This window comes from Ictidomys tridecemlineatus, chromosome 5 (genome assembly GCF_052094955.1).
Source record: "Ictidomys tridecemlineatus isolate mIctTri1 chromosome 5, mIctTri1.hap1, whole genome shotgun sequence".
NCBI lineage: Eukaryota > Metazoa > Chordata > Mammalia > Rodentia > Sciuridae > Ictidomys > Ictidomys tridecemlineatus.
This window is the reverse complement of record NC_135481.1, coordinates 175,466,496-175,477,541: the sequence shown is the minus strand read 5'-3', so window position 1 is coordinate 175,477,541 and position 11,046 is coordinate 175,466,496.

Sequence of the window (11,046 nt, the reverse complement as noted above, 5' to 3'; positions counted from 1 at the left end):
GGAAGCGGGAGCTCAGGACGCCTGCTCCTCTCCCAGGAGACCCGGCCTGGGCTCATGCCAGGTCCTCGGCCTCCTGGCTCTGCTCCTCCCCCACCCCGCCTCGAGCCCAGAGCACCCCCCCCCACCGCCTCTCCCAGCAGGACTTTGCAAACAGTTTCTCCGGATGGATGGATGGACGCGGCTGCGCCTCCTCCCCACACACTTTCCATTCCCAGCCTGAGCCCCAGCCAGGGTTCCTCAGGAAAATTGGCTGAAAGAGACATTTTCCATGCTCTTGACTCCTCTGCTGGGTAGCTGTCCTTGCTCCGCTCTCTCCGCTCTCTTTCCAGTTGGTCACCCAGACCCAGAATGGGGGAGGGGCTGTTGGGCCAACCCGCAGCTGCTCATCCACCATATAAAAAAACTTTAAAAAAATGTTTCCACCATTCACTTTGATCTGTCCTTCGCTCCCTGGGCCTCAGTGTTCTGATCTGTGGAAGGAGTTGGCCACCTGAGGAAGCAGGCTCAGTTAGCAGTGGGACATTTCTGATTTCATCCTTAGCCTTGCTCATTACTCACTGAGAACTTTTGGGCAAGTTACACGACATTTTGAAGTCTCAGTTGTCCTCATCTGGAAAATGGTGCTCTCTCTTACGGTTGGGAGGATTAATGCAGTAAGTCAAGGAAAGGGCTTCACTCAGTGCGTGTGGCAAATGCTCACTAAACACCTACTAAAAATTAATTGCTAGCTGGGCATGGTGGCACACGTCTATAAACCCAGCAACTGGAGGTGGAGGCAGGAGCATTGCAAGTTCAAGGCCAGCCTCAGCAATTTAAAGAGGGCCTTAAGAAGTAACTTAGTGAGACCCTCTATCAAAATTCAAAACTAAAAAGGGCTGGGGATGTAGTTCAGTGGTAAAAGCACTAGGGTTTAAATCCCCAGTACCCTCCCTCCGAATTGCTATTTTGGGGTGCTTTACACACCCCAAAGGACACTTCTATCTAGGCAGAGAATTAAGTGTGGAATAAGTAAGTCTAAACTAAGATTTTTTTTTTTTTAGCTTGAACAAGATCTACTTTATTAGAATACAGAAAGTTGAAATTAAAAGGAAATGAAAGGGCTGGGGATGTGGCTCAAGCGGTAGAGCGCTCGCCTGGCATGTGTGCGGCCTGGGTTCGATCCTCAGCACCACATACCAACAAAGATGTTGTGTTCGCTGAAAACTAAAAAATAAATATTAAAAAAATTCTCTCTCTCTAAAAAAAAAGGAAATGAAAGTGTGTTCCAGAGACTACAAATGCAGGCAAAGCAATTATCACTATAATAATATCACAGAAAACATGGAGTATCAGAAAATGTGGAAAATCATTAGGGACGAAAATGGATATTTCAAAGTAATAAAGCATTTTTGCCAACCAAGAGGAGGTAACAATTGTAAATATGCACACATCTGATGGTGTCATCTTAAATACCTGCAGAAAGTTTATTGGCAAAAAGGAAAGGGCCACACAAAATCATGGTGGAAGATTTCCTTTTCTTTTTTTAAATTTTTTGGTGCTTGAGATTGAACTGAGGGGCACTTAACCACTGAGTCACATCCCTAGTCCATTTTATTTTTTATTTTGAGATAAGAGTCTTGCTAAGTTGCTGAGGGTCTCGATAAATTGCTGAGGCTGGCCTGGTATTTGTGATCCTCCTCCCTCAGCTCCCCGAGTCTCTGGGATTACACGCATGCACCGGCATGCCTGGTTATACATGCCCTTCGACTAGCAGATTTGAGTGAGGGCAAAACATTTGCATTCCTCTTAATTTCCATAAATAAGTGGAACATGTTATGGTCCATCCATCCATACTGTGGAATAATTTGTGGCATGAAAAAGAACAAGGTAAAGAAAAAAAATTAACTGAAAAGAGAAATAGACACATGCACAATTATGGTTGGAGACTTCAATTCTCTTTTTTTTTTGGGGGGGGGTACCAGGGATTGAACTTAGGGGCACTCGGCCACCAAGCCACATCCCCAGCCCTATTTTGTATTTTATTTAGAGACAGGGTTTCACTGAGCTGCTTAGTGCCTCAACATCTCTGAGGCTGGCTTTGAACTCATGATCCTCCCGAGCCGCTGGGATTACAAATGTGTGCCACTGTGTGAGCTGACTTTATTGGAACACTACACCCAAAAGCAGCCTAATATTATTATTTTCAAGTGTCTGTGGAACATGCACCAAGATAGACCACAAATTGAATTATGGAACAAGTCTCAAGTTTGCAATTGAATTTAGCTAGAAATAGATAACAAAAAAATATACAGGAAGCCCTCAAGTATCAGGAAATTAAATAGCATACATCTGAATAATGAATAGAAACAAGAAATCATAAGGGAACTCAGAGAATATTTTGAACTGAACAATAATGAAAGAAACAATATATTAAAATGTGTAGTATTCATCTAGAGCTTAGAAGGTAATTTTTTAGTTTTAAATACTTATATTAGCAGAGAAGGGCTGGAGGTGTAGCTCAGTGGTAGAGGACTTGCCTAACATTCATGAGGTCCTGGGTTCAATGCCTAGCATTAGATAAAAGTCTCAAATAAATGATCTAATCATCTATCTAAAGAATGTAGAAAAACGAAATAACTTTCAAAATAAGGTGAATTTATATGTACTGGCATAGATAGAAAGCCAGGATACATGGAGTGAGAAAAGCAAATTATAACTGATATGTACGGCATTGTGGCAAAGATTGCTTGTTGTCCCTCAATGCCTATTTGGAGCTGGTGCATGGCTGTTCAGATAAAGAACATTTCCTAAATTCCTGTACAATTAAGCATGGCAATGGAACTAAGTTCTAGCCAATGAGATGGAAGCTGAGGTAGTTATGTAGGAGTCTTCTGAGACTGTCTTTTTGGCTCCTTACTGCCTCCTGCTGCCTGGAATGTGCACACGATGGCTGCAGACGGAGTAGCCTATTGTATTGGACGTGGTGGAACCTCAAGATGGAGGGAGTCCCTGGTTCCTGTACTTGTAAGCCTCCGAAGCGATTCTGCACTTTTTTGTACCTGAGAGGGAAATACACTTTTATCTTATTTCTATCACTATTCTTTTGGGTTTCATTTCTTGCAACTGAACTCAATTCTAATGCATATGACCACGAATCCACTGATGTGAAAAAGCAAATGCTTGTAATCCTAGTGACTCCGGAGGCTAAGGCAGGAGGATCACCAATTTGAGGCTAGCCTGGGTAATTTAGTGAGACCCTGTTTAAAAGCAAAACGAAACAAACAAACAAAGCAAGAACTGAGGGTGTAGCTCAGTACTGCAGAGGACAGTGGGGATGGACAAAGAAATATATGTGTGTGATTTTTGACTTTGTAATCACCTTCCCCCCAGACCATTTGCTTCAGCATTAAGGACAGTTTACATAACAGTGAGTCCCGGGGTGGGGCTGCTTCAGTGTTGGTGAGCTCGGTAACTTGATTTCCTCCAGAGCTCAGGTGCTTCCCATCCTTGGACTTTGCCATCCTGTGGCTAGATCCTGTCATGATCACAAGATAGTGGCTACAGTTCCAGACGTCACATTCATGTATTCCAGTGACCAATAAAAAAAAAGGGGGGGGGTTGTGTTTGTTCCCTTCCACTGTGGTTTTTGTATCCAGTTCTTTTTAAAAGAGGAAAGAAGCTTTTTCTAGATCCCACTTCATTGGCCAGAGCTGGGTTGTAAGTCCCCCTTTAAATCCCTGTCTGGCTTAAAGCAAACCGGATTTATTCTGGATTCCACAGAGAAAAGGAGAACAACGGCAAAATTGTGGTTCTGAGAGTGTGGAAGAAAAGAAAAATGGCCAGGGCCGGGGCTGTGGCTCGGTGATAGAGTGCTTGCCTAGCACGTGTGAGGCACTGGGTTCGGTTCTCAGCACCACATACAAATAAAATAAAGATTTTGTGTCTACCTAAGACTAAAAAAAAAATATTAAAAAAATCATCAACAATGAATAAAAATGATTTTGCCCCTCGCCCCTCCCCCTCAGCAGGAGTGCCGATGTTATTCCTTTCTGCCATATGATTGCTTTCTCAGGCCCCCAAGTAGCTGGGGTCGGCCACAAGACCCAGTTTGGCCAGTGAAATAGGAAGGGAAATTTCTGGGCCAACAATTTTGCCGCTATTAAAGAAAAGAATCCTTTTCTGACCTTTTCCCTTCTATTCTTACTTGGGATGCTAGTAGAAGGATGTGGTGCTTGGAATTGTGGTAGTCAAATTATAACCCTGAGGGAAATGACTAGAGAAGTCGACCAATGTCCTGACATTTTAGGGCCGATGAATCAACTTTAGAATTGCTTACCTCCGGACCTCTTGTTAGAAAATGTTCTTATAAGGATTCCTATCGAGTGGAGCTGTAGGCAACTTCACAGATAAATGCATTTTTAAAATTTTTTTACCATATATTCCCTGTTGTTTTGATTTTTTTCTTATAATGAAAATATATTATTACTATGATTCAAAGTTCAGTTTAAAAAAATACACCACCTGGCATCCTTGGTATCCCAAATGCCAGGGAAAGAGAGGCATTCTTGGAAAGAGGGAGAGAGAGAAGTCGAATAGGGGAACAAGCCGTTCTTTTAATTATGCACTAACTGTGTGGGGTAAGGGGGCCTTGCAGGCTGGAGAATGGCAGAGAATACATTTCCCTGTCACTCTTTGGGTTTAGACCAAAGGTTATAAAACGTCAGCCTCTTGTCAGAATTTGGCTGGGTGGACCTATTCTACCCAGGGTTTTTATTTCACTGTTTTTTTTTTTTTTTTTTTTTTTGGTGGAATTAGGGACTGAACTCAGGGCTTCCCCCATGCTGGGCAAGTACCCTACCACTGAGCTACAGGCCAGTCCTGCCCAGGGTTTTTAAAAATTGGAATTAACAATAATTATGTAAGCATTGAGCTATTTCTCATAAAGATATGACTTCCTGTTTTTTTTTTTTTTTTTAGAATAACTGACATATCTAGCCAGCCTCGGTAGCACATGCTCGTAATCCCAGTGGCTTGGGAGGCCGAGGCAGGAGGATTGTGAGTTCAAAGCCAGCCTCAGGAACAGTGAAGCACTAAGCAACTCAGCGAGACCCTGTCTCTAAATAAAGTACAAAATAGGGCTGGGGATGTGGCTCAGTGGTCAAGTGCCCCTGAGGTCAATCCCCAGTACCAAAAAAGAAAAGAAAAGAAAAAAAAAAAAAACTAACATAGCAGCAGCAACTGACATAACACCTGGCAGCAGCTGGGATCATCTCTGGAGAGCAGGGGCTGGGTACGCAGCTCAGTGGGAGAGCGCTTGCCTACCAGGTGAGGCCCTGGGCTCCATCTCAGGTGCCTTCAGTTTGCCACAAGCCTCGATGCTCCTTAGTGGCCTCGATCCAGTCCCGCTTGGCTGGCTGTGTTGCTCGTTTGACTCTGGGCATTTCCGGCAGCAGCCTGTGGTTGTGGTTTTGCATTAGTGCAGCGCGTCCCATCGGTGTGTGGACGGTCCACCGTAGCTTTATAGACGGTCATGTGCAAAGTATCGACTCTCATTCAGTCGATGGGCAGAGGCTGCAGGGGACGGACTCTGCAGTGGTCGCCCTCACTCAGAACTGCTGTCAGAATGGTGGAGCTAAGATCCAAGAATACCCTTGACTGCTGTGTTGGGGCACCTGGGGTGTCACCTACCCTAGTGACTCAGACTTCTGATGACACACTGCTGGGAGAAAGGGATCATTCAGGGGCAAATCCCATACCTGTGGGGAGACAGGAGAGTTTTCTGAGAGATGGGTAGACATTTGCAAGGTGAAGATTCAGGGAAGCTGATGCTCCTGGAGAAGAGCCGGCCTTGAGGAGGACTGGCCAGATCAGCCTCCCAGGACTGTGGCCCAGCACCTGCCATCCCCGGGGTAGGAGAAGCCCTTTAATTTGGGGCCTTTCCTGTGTATTCATTAGAAAAGGCTGGAGAGAGGAGTAAGAGCGGAGATGTAAACTTACCCTCCTTCCTGCCCTTCTCCCTTCCACCAGGGTAGGCAGAGAAGGGCTTCCCAAAATGTCCAGGTGCTCATCCCTGGAAGGTGTGAATGTGTAATGCTACATGATAAAGGGGAGTTAAGACTGGGCTGAAGTGGAGCTTGCTCATCAGATGAGTAAGTAAGGAAATTATCCTGGACTATCCTGGTGGGCCCTGTAATCGCCAGGATGGAAGCAGAGGTCGAGAGTACCAGAGAGATGGCGTGGCCTGACAGTGCCGGCTTTGAAGATGGAGGGAGGCGCCATAAGCCAAGGAAAGCAGCTGGCCTCTGGAAGTTGGAAAAGGCAAGATAAGGGACTCTCCTCTAAAACCCCCAGAAAGGCCAGGTGCAGTGGTGCACGCCTGCAATCCCAGGGGATCAGGAGGCGGAGGCAGGGGATCGTGAGTTCAAAGCTAGCCTCAGCAACTTAGTGAGGCCCTAAGCAATTTAGCAAGACCCTATCTCTAAATAAAATATAAAAAGGGCTGGGGATGGGGCTCAGAGGTTGTTCCTGACACCAAAAATGAATAAATAAATAAAAATAAAAAAATTAAATCCCCAGAAAAGAAAACAGCCCTGTTGACACTAGGATTTTAGCACAATCAGATCCATGTTGGATTTCCACCCTACAAAATTGAAAACTGAGGATAATAAATTTGTGCTGTATGGAGTCACTAAATTTGTGGTGATTTGCAGTAAAAGGAAGCAAACTGCAGGCTGCCTGGGAGGGCCTCGGAAGGGTGACAGCGTAGCTTGCTGCCTCCTGACAGCTGAGGGATGACACCTCCAGATGGTCTCTGCCCAGCTGCCCAGTCCCCCCGCCCCCCGCCCCTGTGTTTCTCAAATGAGACTCCAGAGATGGGCTGTAGCAATGTTTCCCTGCCCAAATCCCGACTCTCACCACCTAGAAGAAAATGTTTTCCTGCTGTTGAGCTTTGGGGTGGTGTGTTTGTGTGTGTGTGTGTGTGTGTGTGTGTGTGTGTGTGTGTGTGTGCACGCGCAGGCGCACCAGGATTAATGGGATGGATTCTTATGCAGCACCGTAATTAGAATAATCCCTCTATCTGGCATACATTCCCAGCCTTTTTTGTTGTCTGGGATGTGGTTTTTCCCTCAGGTAGCCTTTCTTCTGGGATGGCCATGTTGGATTCTACCCTCGAGGGTAAATAGTGGTTAACTTAAGCTAATGATTGGGTTTGAAGGTGGTCAAGTGACCATTTCTGGCCAATGAGAAATGAAAGGAAGTTTGCTGGAGGTCTCTGGGAGAGAACCAGGAAGAACCAGCCTTCTTCTTTCCACTGGCCCTTGTCATATCCACATTTGATGCCTAAAACTGGGGTGGCCATATTGGAACTCTAAGGGTAACCAGCCCAGGGCAAGCTGAGATTTAGAAGATGGCAGAATAGAAAGATGGAAGGAGAAACTCTTACTCATGTGATCAAAGAGACATGTACAGTGTTCCTAGCAGCACTGATAATAATAGAAAAAGAAAAAGCCCAAAGGAAAATAAATTGTGTATGTTTGTATAACGAAATACTAAAAAGAATGTAGTAAGCTTACATATCTCAACAGAAATGAATCTTACAATAAAAATTGAACGTGAAAAATAAAGCTAAAGGATGCATATAGTATATTTGAGTGAAGTTTAGAAACATACAATACTATGCTTCACAGAACCTAGATGTAGGAAATAGTAAGAAATGCATAGAATATACTAACAGCTGTAATTCATGGAGTGTTTATTTACTGTGTGCAAAGCATTGTACTAACAAAGAACAAAGTGATTAAATTCTCACCATAACCCTTAGAGAGAGAGAATGTTATTAGTATTCTCATTTTCCAGATGAGAAAACTGAGGCACACAGGGAGAAAGTCAGTTACCCAGTGGCATACAGTAGTGCATTCCTAAATATTAAAAGTCCCATTTAATTCTATGGAATAGGAATTCCCACCAATTTCTTTTATTATTATTATTATTATTATTATTATTATTATTATTATTATTGTAGTTGTAGATGGACAGAATGCTTTTATTTGTTTATATTTTTCAGTGGTGCTAAGGATCGAACCCAGTGCCTCACACATACTAGGCAAGGGCTCTACCACTGAGCTGCAACCCAGCTCCCCACCTCCCATTTCAAGGTGAAGGAAAGGAATCCAAACGACGAGGTGCCTGAGATCGGATTGAACATGAGTTTTTTTCTAGTTCCAAAATCTGTGCTTTTCTGCCAATGTCTTGTCACATTCAGGAAGCATGGGAATGTTAGCCTCCCTCCATACACACCCTACCCTTGAACTTGAACCAGATGGAACTGGGGGAAACTGCACGCATTGCTGAACCCAAAGCTCCCAGCCCATCATCAGTATTATTTTTAACTGAACCCTGAACTGAACAGAAGGAAACAGTGCTCAAATTGAAACCAAACTTGTATATTTTTTCAAGCTGTTGGACTAGAATCTTCAAATGGTCTTGAGATAGAGACAACCACATGGATAATTCTACCCAAATCTCTTCGCTCTGTATATTTTCATTTGTCTAAGGTCACTTGCTCATGACAGAGCTGAGAGATTCTTCATCTTTATAAAGCATTTGCAGAAAAAAAATTTCTAGCCCTCATTTACCCTTCCGATCCCTTCCCAGCCAGGGCAGGGACTTGGACATTCCTGTGTCTGCCATCTGGGACCTCTGTGCTCCTTACCTTCCTTCACAGCTATGAGTCTGTCCCCATGTGAGTGAAATGAGATGTGTGTTTCCCACCACCCAGGGACTGGGAGCTGCAGCCTGGACTGGATTCCTCAGGTTCTCCAAGCAGAAATCCCATGCTTCTGGCTGAGAAATTGAAACTTTCCACCAAGGCCAATGATCCTCCGGAGTCTGAGCAGCCTGGCTGGGGCGTCTTGGAAGCCAGGTGGCCTTCATCTCCTGTGGACCAGGCTAGCACAGTTCATAACCCTCCCCCACAGCAAGAGGGAGGGGACTCTGGAGAGATTGGGGGGCCTCAGGGGAGATATTCATCTTTCCAGAGCTTTATCATTTTTTTCCATAACAGTATCCTCCCTTTAAGGTGGAAAGTCCCAGCTGGTGGGCGGCTCAGGACTCTTGAAGTGTTTTTGTTCTCTGCCCAGCCTCCATCACAGGGAGCAGGGTACGGCAAAAATTGCTCCCCTCTTGTACCAGTCCACTCTGGGTTTGTCCTATCAACAAACGGTGCCCTATAGGTGAGCCCTAAACACGGAGGGACTAGACTTCCCTGATCTGAATTCTGGGTCTGGTATGTATGTGCTAATGGTGCTATATTGGGTCGAAGGTTCTTTGTGCTCCAGTTTTTCCACCTGAAAACTAGCATACGGTGGTTGAATCATCAGTTTTGAGGATTTAACAAATTATGAAAAGCACTCAGAACAGCACCTGGGACATAGGAAGAGGGATGCAACTATTTGCTGTTTTTATTGCATTGACCTTGAGCTAGGACGATTCATCTCCTCTCCCTAATCCATATAATTAAGACAACAATTCTTAGGGGAGGGGGTATGGGGGCAGGAAAGATGGTGGAATGAGATGGACATCATTACCCTAGGTACATGTATGACAGCAAATATGGTGTGACACTACATTGTGTACAACCAGAGAAATGAAAAGTTGTGCTGCAGTTGTGTACAATGAATCAAAATGCATTCTGCTGTCATATATACCTGATTAAAATAAATAAACAAATTTAAAAAGAAGACAGCAATTCCTTCTTGCTTCGACAACCAATCTGAGCTGAACCGATGGCCCTTCCTTGTTGGGTGGCCTAGTACCTATTTCTTGGGTTCCCTTAGCCTCTCTATGCTCATTTATTAAATGTACCTATTAAGTAGGTGCTAAAGAGGAAATGAGAAGCATGTAGCATAGGATCAATACTACCATATAGAAAGTGCTTTTAACAATTATCTATTTTTGTTTACTTGTTTTGATGGATAAGAAAGAACTTTTAAACCGTAATGAGCTGTGTCCCTGGGAAGAATACTATGGATTTCCTCACGGTTTCCCAGCCATATCTTGTTCACACACACTTAGAGAGGTCAGGAGAGGTTGGTTAATTAATCCATTTAATGTATATTTATTGAGCAGCCATTTTGAACCAAGTACTGTGGTGGGTAGTAGGACAGAGCAGCACTTAGAACCTTTCCCTCCTGTGGATTTCATTACTGTGGGGGAGGCAGCCAATACACATGCGAGAACATAAATATATGATACAAGTTCAGATTCAACCCCTTTATTTGGCATTTGGGAACACTGAGGCTCAAAGGGAAAGGGATTTTCCTAAAGTCCTTCCATGTCATAGTCAGGAAGACTCCCAGGTCTTCAAAATGAGGCCAGCCTGGACAACTTAGTACTTAGTAAGACCTTGTCTCAAAATAAAATTTAAAAAAGAGACTGAGAATGTAGCTCAGTGGTAGAGCACCCCTGGGTTCAATCCCAGCACCGGAAACAAAATAAAACAAAGCCCTTAACAAACCTTGGTTCCCCCCAAATCTGAAGCAACATTTGAAACTTCCTGGGTGAGGGAACTATTTTAAGAACTTTATATATCTTAAATCATCTGACCCTTGTGTGAACATTGAGGTGGGGAATTGTCATCACATATCCCATTTTATGGATGGGGAAACTAAGGCACAGAGATGTGGAGGGGAAGAGGGTTGAACTTGGACTTCTGGTTCAGGGCAGGTGCCCTTAACCATTGTGTTATCCTGCCAGAGCTGGCTGCATACTGTCCCTATCCCACCCCTGGTCTCAGCTATTTCTTCCACATTCTGAGTGGCCTGGGCTCAGCGCCCTCTGGCCTCAGTTTCCCCATCTGTGAATGGAGCCGGATGGGATTGGTTTTTCAGGGCCTTCGCTGACGACCCTGATTCCCTGTCTCTTACCAGTGTATGGTTATTTCATTCACGTATTTGTTTTCTGCTTGCCCTATCAGGCTGTGGCAGCTCCAGGGAGCACTGGGCACCCTCCTCGGGATTCACTGCATCTCCTGAGCGCGTGGCACGGTGCCCTGCACTTAGAAGATCC